Here is an 11,219-nt window from a genome sequence, read left to right on the forward strand (position 1 = left end):
GGCCCCTTGTTGTCAGGGTCATCAGTAGTGTCGTCTTCGTCTGCTCCCAGGGCTTCTTCTAGACAGATGTTGTGCAACGCAGCACATGCTGCAATGATGACCACCGGCCGCTCCGGCTCGTAGTTGAGTGTCCGATACCTTTGAAGGCACCGGAAGCGGCTTTTCAGAACGCCAATGCAGCATTCCACAGCACATAGCATTGAGGCATGTGCTGCGTTTTACTGGCCTTCTGCATTATTTGCATCAGGATGCCCTGACACTGGTGTGAGCAGCCACGGCTCCAGTGGATATCCGCTGTCTCCTGCACCACCAAAATTTGCAGTGAAGTGTGTTGTTGCCTATGTAATAAATGATTCATACCAAGCAGCTCAAAACCAGTATGCTGAACCAGAATTCATATGTATGTAGAAGTTTCATGACTAAAGGGTACCTCTGTAAGCGCAGCGCTCTAAGTTAATGTTGTACTGTGATATTCTACACAACACCAGCGATGTGCACACCTCTTTTGCCTTAGTGTTTTACGCTTGATATATGATTCACTTTATAACAATGTGTCTTGAGCCTCTGCTCCGGTAGTAACAGTAAATACACAAAAATAAATGCGATACATCATACTGTTACATGTCATCTACGTTATAGCCCGTCTCATTTAGGTATGAGCCACTGCACAGTACTACAGCTTAATATGTGCTGTTGAAGTGACCCGATGATCAATAGGCTGCTTACCCAGAAGAAACTCTCCATCCTCCAGCAGCCCGCGCTCCACCTTCCGATGCAGCCATGAATAGCCCCAAGAAAAGGCATCATGACAAGACCCCGGGCAGCGAGGGTCGACCGCAATAACCTTCATGTTTGCGTCGCAGATCTGCGAGAAGCACAGGCAGACAATCTTAGTCGTGAAATTGCTTTCTCGAGGTTGAGGCTTTCGAACACATGCGGTGAGAAAACCAGTCTACTCACGACCATGGTGTTCACCGCGTAGTATCCTTTGCGGCTCCAGAATGCTGCCCAGTTTCATGGGTCTTCCCGCGACTCTTTGATGGCAATCAGCGTGCCGTCGAAGCAGCCGACGACACCGGGGATGGTGCCGCGGCGAAGGAAGATCGCCTTAGCTGCCGCCTTTTCCTCAGGGTGCACAGGGGAAGCGCACCCATCCCTTCTGTGCGCCGACTTTGCACATGGGCTCAGCCACACGCCGCACGCACTTGCTGACCGTCGGTTGTGCGATGCCGACGGTCTGCTTGTTGCCGACACACTTGAAAGCCCCCGGAGGCAAAAAAAAAACGGAGAGCGCACAGCACCTGCAGCCACACTAACAAAGCGCTCGTCCGTACGCGTCGCAGTTCGTCGGCAAGTGCGTCACACAACCACTCCAGTTTCTCCTTATCCAGTCGAAATAACCAACGGAACAGCTTGTCCGGCAAAACATACGCGTCCTCGTGCACCGTCCGTCGTTGCTGGCGCCGAAGTTGCCGCCTCCGCCACCAATAAATAGCAGACGCCACCACTGCCATTTTCCCTCTAAAACTCTTTAGACGAAGTCTTACAGTCTAAAACCGCGGGCATAATTAGTTGTGCAACGGCATGTGCTTTTTCTTGTCCGTGACGCCATTGCAGCTTCCCATGACGCAACATTTCAAATGGCGCTGGCGACCAAGGAGCGGGCATTTTAGAGCGTCCTCAATTGTAGAGCGGTCGGAGCGAGTTCCGTAATCCGGGCCCAGGCGCCGTCTTTCTTTGCCGGCTGGAGCGCGCTATCCGTGTTCCCGGCGCAACCCAAGAGAGGGCGCTACAAGATCAGAAGTGTGCAGAAAGGTGATCGGAAGGAAAAGATGTGAGGGAAGTCTAGTGAAGGAGTTTACTGAAGTAAGTGTGAAAGAACAAACGTATAGTGTACGTGTGTTGTGAGACTGTGACACGCCGCCACAGGAAGGGAGGACACAGTAGTGTCCACCCATAATTGGGTCGAATGTCCCCCCGGAGGATACGGTACACAGTCGTTTTCATTTGTGTGAGTGAGTGAAATGTATGCCGTTTTAATGCGGACGTGTGTAATTTAGGAGCGAGTTACAGACAATCGATACAATTCGTAGCAAAAAAGCGACGCAATAACAGTCATCCAGCCACAGCAACCACATGGCTGTGTTATGCGCGCCTGCGTTTGGACGCGGTAGGCGATCAGCTATGTTTTGGGTAATTGGACATGGTAATTGATCCAATTACTCCACTCCGTGCTCATGAGTGTGTTTGTGTCAGGAATGCACCCTGGCCAATCCCCGCCGTTGGTGTGCGCCATTCAACCTGATCGAATCGTTATCATCATCATAACATTTATTGCCACGGCTATCGCGCACACAACCTCTCGCCCTGCACGCTCGTTCCAACCGTAGTCCTGCACGGGATACTGCGAAAAACGGCCATGACCAGCAGATTGTTCTGTTGACCGAACCACGGAGGACACCAGGCGGAGGAAACCGCTGTCTGATATCACCAACGCTATGTCCAACGTGAAACGTGCCGCAGTAAAGACCAAGACACCGAGACGCAATCTGACAACACGCTACGAGATCAACTAGCGCCGACGGATGAGCAAGAAGCGAGCAAGAGCCGAGCAAGAGCGAATACAACAGCAGCGCTTAGACGTTCGCGACTGCTGAAACGTACTACTGTGAACAGGAGAGCGCAGAGGCCACTTATTCTGACGACGATCAGCAGATCTGCAGCCCCCATGAGTTTGCGCTTGGAACCGATGTCACTCCGGGTGAGTTGCTCGGCGACATTGACTCCTGCCCGGAGGATTGCCGCGTCGTAGACGACATAGTGGACGTCCGATTAGAGTGAGTGGACAACTGGTACTTTGCACAAGTGCACGTGCCGACAGTTTCGTTTTTATTATCATTTAGGAGGTCTTTGTGATGTTGTTTGCGCGTATTTATGACTATTTTTTATGACTATTCAAGGAACGAAGTTACTTGAGCTGGAGTTTCTTCTATCATTGCCCCAAGCCTGCTGGTCACATTGTGACACATGTACCTATTCAGGCACTTTAAAGTCAGCACCCCCTCTCCGCTTATCTGCTTGCGCATGACACCGAGTGCCCGCTCTGCCGTGTGCCCGCTCGAGTGACCTCTAGTGGGTCGACTTCGGTTTCACCGCGCAATTTCCGCGCGCAGTGCAGAGCACGGAACCCCTCCTCGTGCACCGGATCGCTCATCTCAGCTGTTTTGCAAAATGGGAGATAAAACGACGTCTCCTCAGCCAGCACCGCCTCGACGTCCGGTGGGCGACGTCACTAATTTCCCAGCACCGACCCCGAGAAGGCGCCAGTGAGCCAAACGTTCCAAAGCGATCTCTTGCGACCCCGAACAGCAGTATTGAAAACGACTGTGACCAGGACCGTAGTTCCGCGTAGTCGGGCGAGGAGATTTGGGGTTGCGACGTAAGCGAACCGATCGAGCAACTATTAATGAAAGTTTCGACCCTCTGCGAACCACACCACCCGGCAATGGAAGCATGCCCAGCATGGTGAAGGCGCCGAGCCCACCGTCGAAATTCGCAGCGCCAACGTATTGCCCCCCAGCTTTCACTGCCTCCACCGAGTGAAGATAGTGAGTTGGAAAATCTGCCAGCCGACGACCCAATACTGCCAGTACCCTGTGCAAAACGAGCAAAATAGGAGGGAGGGGGGGGAGGGGGCAAGTTCTAGATGGAGAACTGTGCTCCTGTCAGTAGGTAGCAGTTTTTTTTTGTTGATGCGGCCTCTGTGTGATTTTTTTTACATGTAACTTATCCTTCCTAGCACTGGCTGCTGAACCATGCACTTGCCCTACATCATGCATTTGGAATAAAGTAGCACATGTCTGTCATCATTTTCTTAAGCAAGGGAAAAAATTGTCAGTAAACTGACGACCCTCAATACTAAACGCAAGTACCGGGAACATCAAGCATACAATTTCAACAAATCTCGATTACTGCACACGTCGACATACCGCCGCGTCGGTCTGTCGCACTGGGTTATCGATTACGAGTTCACGATTTAAGTATTGGCAGTGGCTCGTGTAGCGAGGTTTCAGTGTATATGAAGAATTGCGCGCGTTCAGAATTATTCCGCCCCTTTCTGTGTCCCTAAAACCCCAGGCTTAGCTTTGGCGCACAAAAATCGACAGATAAAAGTCTGAGCGCCGCGGCACCGTGAAAACCACAGTTTGTGTTTGCAAAGTACCCGTTTCCTAGAATTGACGTCTCGCTTAGATCCGTTCATGCGTTAGCTATATGCAGGCTGCACCAGCTCTTTACTTCGGCCATACGCTGCCGCTACATGCAAAGAACTTGTCTGCCAATGTTCTAAATGGTCTCCTGGAAGAATACCTGTTCCAGTATCCGAGCCACGTAGTTATTTTCACAGATGTGTCTCAGCATGGCGAAACAGCAGCAGTAGCTGTGCAAGCTGTCACCTGCTGCCAAGCGTACCTCTCGGAGAACCAGTTGAAAGAAACAAGGCTCCAAGCCTCTTCAAAAAACTGCTGAAGCTTTCAGAGCTTAAAGAGGAGGTCAGATTAGGTTAGGTTAGGTTAGGTTAGGTTAGCTTAGGTTAGGTTAGGTTAGGTTAGGTTAGGTTAGGTTAGGTTAGGTTAGCTACCTCGCTTCGCCGTGGAGGCATGCACGCTATTTTTGAAGAGCTCACCGTGCCCATCTGCAATACTCAGTACATCGACGAAGCGCACCTAGCCGATCGTGCGTTAATCCTGGTACTCGTAAAGGGCATGTGTCTAGCTGCCGATCTGAGGAGTACATCCTTCCCTCTAGAATATGCGCGATCTTCTTTCTGCGCATTGCGGCGCGTTGAATTGCTGTGAAGCCGGTGAGTGCGACTGCATGCCTTGGCTTAACCGTCACGATGCCGCAGACGATATGTCTCGTGATTCAACAGTTATCGCCACGCGTGATTTTGCGGACGCAAGCAGAAGTATAGACAAGCCGCGAGCATGGCTCAGGCCGGGCATTTTGTGAAGGCATAACAGTTTCCACAAGCAGATTTCACTGAACAAAAATCACTGCAGGCAATGCCTTTGCAAGAAGCACCTCTCTGAAAGGTCAGGATAACTACTACATCTTCTACAGAAAACAGTGCATATATCTTTTTCTGGGAAATGAATTTCTGAGAGCCGCGACTCTGAAGGATTATGCAACTGAATGTATACGTTCTGAGAAACAAGCTGTCGTGTGCGAATGCAAGGAGCGGCTTCTTTGTTTCTCTATTATTTCACTGCGCAGGAGCTGCTTGCCGCTCGTCGTCAAAGGTAGTTTCTCTGCATTTGTGACAGCGAGGCGCCACCGCGCAACATTACCGCGACTGCTGCGATTGGTTCCAAAATTTCAGTGCCCGGTGACTGCGTCCTTACCATTCTCTTTCAGCAGCCGCTCTTAGAGAAACTGAGCCTTCCTTCTCCTGAATTCTGTCCGACAAAGTGGTGTCACGACTCCTTCTCCTCACACGCCCTATTTTCACCCTCGTCACTCCAGGAGGTTCTTGTTTTCGTGTGCCGAGAAAAGACCACGGACCGTTTCATTTGTGCATACATGTAGAATCGTGTTCAAGAAAGCGGAGAAAATCAAATTTCGTACATTGCTGCCGTCTCTGTGCTTTAGTAATTTTTGGGCATTGGTCGCAGCCGTGGTACGGCATGTGCAAGATCTATCCCACACACATACACGGACACTCCAGCACGCACGGAAATGTTGTTTCAATTCTTCTGTGACGGTTCTGGCGCACAATGTGTCTCAAAACCTATTAAACGCTGTTTTTATTTGAAAACTGCGCAGCACATGGAGAGGAGCAGTGATCGTGCCGTTCCTTTTGCCCACACTCTCCCCTGCAGTAGCATTAAGCGGCGGTTCGGCGGTCAAGACTGTTCAAGGGTTAGTTGAAAAGAAAACTTTTCCTCTTCTCTTCGCCCTTTTTTGTTCTATGGCGAGAAGCTCCTATATAGCTGCCCGAAGGAAGAGAAGTAGTAGAGATATAGGCAGAGATTATAGACTTAACACCTCAGGAGCGAAGTAACAAGACTGCTGTTGCGAACCGAAACCAGAAAAGAACTGCGAGCCGTGGCTTCACGAGCCACGGCCAAGTGCCATCTTTACTTTCTTCGCCGGGTGGAGCGCGCTGTCCTGGTTCCCTGCGCCACCCAAGAGAGGCCGCTAGAAGATCGAAAGTGCGCAGAAGAGAGATCGGAAGAAAAATAAATGTGAGGGAAGTCTAGTGAAGGAGGTTACTGAAATAAGTGTGAAGAACAAACGTATAGTGTAGGTGTGTTGTGAGACTGTGACACGCCGCCACAGGAAAGGAGGACGCAGTAGTGTCCACCCATAATTTGGCAGACTGTCCCCCCGGAGGGTACGGTACACAGTCGTTTTTATGTACGTGAGTGAACGAAATGTATGCTGTTTCAATGAGGATGTGTATAAATTGGGAGCAAGTTACAGACAAGCGATACAATTCGTAGCAAAAAAGCGACGCAATGACAGTCATCCAGCCAAAGCCACCACATGTCTCTGTTATGCGCGCCTGCGTTTGGACGCGGTAGGCGATCAGCTATGTTTTGGGTAATTGGACATGATGACAGGTAATGATGAAGATCATCATCATGGTGGCCGCAGAGACACGCTAATGATGAGGCCAAACCAAATCTGAGTAAGCAAGATCGAAATCTGCCATGTCCCGTGATGAGTGTAGTGAGAAGCTTCGGTGAGGGAAGCATGTTTGGAATGTTGTTAACGCTGGGTATCCGTCTGTGTATTCCTGTGCCTTCAATGTTATCATTCCACCACCGTTGCCATTGTGCAGTTACAGACATTTGTCAGATTTTTCAAATGGAGAATCGTGACAGTTTGGATGTTCTGATCCGTGTGGATCGCCAGGCGCGGGCAGCGATAAGGTCGGCAAGTTCGCTGCCAAGAACACCTGTGTGAGATAAAACATGGTATAAATGGATGCGTCAGGAAGTCGATAAAGTTTTCAAAAGCATTTTGATTACAAATATGTGATGGTTTGTTATGTTATAGTTCTTTAGTGTTTTTAAAAGTGACAAACAATCGGAGTAAATGTGTACAGGTGTTGTGGCAGGCAATGTTGATGAATATTTTAGGGCCCTGTGGAAGGCGACCAGCTCGGCGCAATAAGAAGTGCAGGCTAGTTCCACTCTGAAGCACCCTACTGAGAGTAACTGTGCAGTATTAGTGAAGGATATGTATGATGCACCAGCCGATATTGTGCTGTATGAGGCGTCCGCGTGCATATAGTATCCGGACAAGTGAAAATGAAGGTGTATGTCCGCCGCGTGTAATCGTGTGTGAGTGAATGCCAGAGCATCGGCGGGGGGCTGGAGTGTGCCATCAAATGGGGCCGCCACTTAGGAGGCGCGAAACGCTCTTAAGCCTAACAAAACGTATATATATATATATATATATATATATATATATATATATATATATATATATATATATATATATATATATATATATATATATATATATATAATCACCAAAGGATGAAGAAAAATAACAGGATTTAATTCAAAACGTTTCGGCTGGAGAACCAGCCTTTTTCGAGTGAAAAGGATTACCTTGATGAGGCCCTAAGGCAGTTAAGTGATTCCTCATTTCACAAGGCTCTCCCTACTGATCCTACGCCAGATTATAATGAGAAAGTTTCAGAATCTATTTTAGGTTTGGCAAAAAAAGAAGAAAATTGAGGACAAGATCGCAAAAGCTCTAATTCTGTTACATTGAAGTCCAGGACGTTTTTATCTTCTTCCAACGATTCAAAAAGAAAATTATCCGGGAAGACCAATTGTCTCTGGAATTGGAACCGTTACTGAAAACATCTCTAGTTATGTCGACAGCCTCATCAGGGATATCCCTTCCTTATATCCTTCCTATGTTAAGGACACCACCCATTTTTTGAGTGAAATTCTCGACTTATTCATTCCAGATGATTCCCTACTAGTGACCCTGGATGTCGCTTCGCTGTGCACCAATATACCGCATGCTGATGGCATCAACGCAGTCGTCTATGCTTATGAGCGCTTAGAATCTAAACAACCGGTTGACGGCAGCACTCTTGCAGAGATGTTAAAACTGATACTTGAGTTAAATAACTTCGAGTTTAATGACCAGCACTACGTGCAAATAAGTGGAACGTCAATGGGAACCAAAATTGGGCAAAATTACGCTAATATATTCATGGCTCTTCTTGAGACGAAATTCCTAAACAACTTTCTCTTTAAACCAATATTTTACAGAGGATTCATCGATGACATATTTATGGTCTGGACACACGGTGAAGAAAAACTCACTAAGTTTATTTCGGACTTCAACAGCACTCATCCTAACATCTCGCATTCCTCGTCGCATTCAGCCTCGACAATGAATTTTCTTGACGTCCAGGTGACCATCACGAATAACAAATTTGAGACAACCGTCTACAGAAAACCCACCGACCGTCACCATTTCCCACACTACCAGAGCAGTCACACTCGCCATTGTAAAACATCCATCGCTTACAGTCAGTCCCTACGTTTCCGTAGGATTTGCTCTAAAGAAGGCGACTTTGAATCAAACTGCGAGAAACTCCGTGTGGACCTAGCACGACAGAGGCACCCATTGTCAGTCATCGACGATTCAGTCAAGAAAGCTTCAAAGCATGACCGGCGCAAACTCATAAATGGCAAAAAGCAGCCACGCCCGGACTATCAAGTCAATCTGATCCTTACCCATTCGGATTCAATGCCCAATGTTAGCACAATTCTTAAAAAACACCACAACATCCTTCAACAAAGTGAAAAGATGAAAGAAGGAACATCCGGGAAATAATAACATCGTCTACAATCGGCAACCGTAGCTTCAGAGGGTCCGCGCCATGCAATAAACCTAGGTACAAACTCTGTCCGATGATGACAACAACCAGTGCTAAAAGCACAGCGTCATCCTTCTCATTTAAGTTAAAAGGTAACTTTTCATGCGACAGCGCTAATGTTGTCTAACTCCTGGAATGTGGCACCTGTAAAGCTCAGTACGTAGGGCCGACAGTTACACCATTCAGAATTCGCATCAACAACCACAGATCACATGTGCGGACACAGCCAAATCTCCCACTTTCAAAACACATCAACAACCTTGTTTACAGCTATTGTACTCCAATCGGGGTTCAAAACAAATTATGACCGCGAGAGCTGTGAATCGTACCTGATTCACAAATTTAACACAGTCTCGAGCGGCATTAACGAAACAGTAGGCCGGTTATCATGCTTACACACTCAATAGATGTAACAAATAGTTATCCGAGGCTCCTAGAATAATAATTATCTCAGACTATCAAAAATAATTATCCCAGACTCATAGAACGGGCGGCAGCATACATAACAAGCATAGCTTCCGATGTGTTTTCCATTTTTCACTTGCATTGTCCGCAGTTTTTTCACTTGCATTGTCCCACATTTACTGCTATTTTCTTTCCCCTGTTTATTATTATTCTAATCTTGTATTTTCGCGCATTGTATTATATTGCCACCCATTTGCTGTTATCCTTTGTAATTTTTTTGCTGTCATGTCGGTCTTCGCTTCATACATTGATGAATTGTTTACTCTGAATGGTCATTTGTCTTGCGGTAGATTGTACTTCCGACTCATTGCAGTTCGTTTCTGGTGTTGGCTTTATTGTTAGCCTTGTCTTTTGTCTGTATCTGTATGCGTGTGTACGGAGTGCCCTTCTAAAGATTGTTTAAGAACTTGTATTATTTGATTTCTCTCGTGTTGCCACAACCCTTGTCTGAATGGATATTTCCAAGTCTTGTACAATGGCTCTTCTTTCCTTTTTTCCCCTAATATTCTTTCTTTTTCTTATTCTTTTTGTCTTTGTGTTTTTCTTTTTTTCTCTACTCGAAAAAGGCTGGTCCTCTAGCCGAAACGTCGTGAATTAAATCCTGTTATGTTTCTTCAATTTTTGGTGATTTTATTTTATATTGACCAAATCAGCTGCCAGAAATCACTTTTGGTATATATATATATATATATATATATATATATATATATATATATATATATATATATATATATATATATATATATATATATATATATATATATATATATATATAATTCAGGGAAAAAGGCGTCTTGGCACTGTCAGTAGTAGTGAATAAACAGAGACCAACGTTTGAAAACAATGTAATTTGATGTTTCGGCTGTGGAACGGCCTTCATTATTAACAAAATAGGAACGGAGGACAAAGAATATGACAGAGGGTGCAAAAAAGATACAAACATATAATACACAGAAGATTAAAAACGTATCACACACGTGACTAGAACGCGAATGTGGGTTACAATGGCTGAACAGGAGGGCTACGTTGCGAAATTTAGTGCGTTAACACTCTCAGCTAAAGAATGCGATGACAGATGATTAAACGTGTCATGCTTACAGTGCAAAGATGAGAAACCAGAATTACCAGCAAAATCTTAAGAAGCCAGAAGTTGTACACTAAAAAAATGCCGTCACTAAAAAACACAGGTCCCGATAAAGCAGCATAAACGGGTACAGTATTAGCTTTTATTACATCCTGACAAAATAACTCATGACGCTATCTGCCTGTTCTGTCCGAGCACAAGAAAAGAATAAATGTGAAGCATACCCGTGCAGTGAGGTAAAAAGATAAACGTAGCGAAATTTTAGCTATATGATGGAGCAGCATGTTTAACATACCGGCGCGATTAAACGCAAACGCGGGGTACGAAATAAATGAAGAAAGAGCACGAACAGAATAGCACTTAACATCGGTGGATATCAGGATGTTTGAACAGGTAGGGTGCTCAATTTCCCAGTGGTTTCGTTCAAACCAGAAGATACTGTATTAAACTTATAGATCAGGAAAGACTCTCTGATTTCTCGGTCGTGATTAGATTTAAATGGAGATTCCAGAATAGTAGCTGTAATGTGATCAAATGAATGGCCTGAGAGCTGAACATGTCTTGATAGGGGCAGGTTTGGGAGAGATTTAACATGGGCTCTGTGGTTATTGAAGCGTAATCTAAAGGGGGTTTCCGTCTGGCCTACATACTGAAGGTTACGTGTGGTACACTGGAGTAGGTAAACGGCTTTCGCTCTATCGCAGGTGAAGTCACCCTGAATTTTTAAATGAAAGTTAGAACCCGCACTGCAAACGC

The sequence above is a fragment of the Amblyomma americanum genome, chromosome 4, assembly GCF_052857255.1.
Source record: "Amblyomma americanum isolate KBUSLIRL-KWMA chromosome 4, ASM5285725v1, whole genome shotgun sequence".
NCBI lineage: Eukaryota > Metazoa > Arthropoda > Arachnida > Ixodida > Ixodidae > Amblyomma > Amblyomma americanum.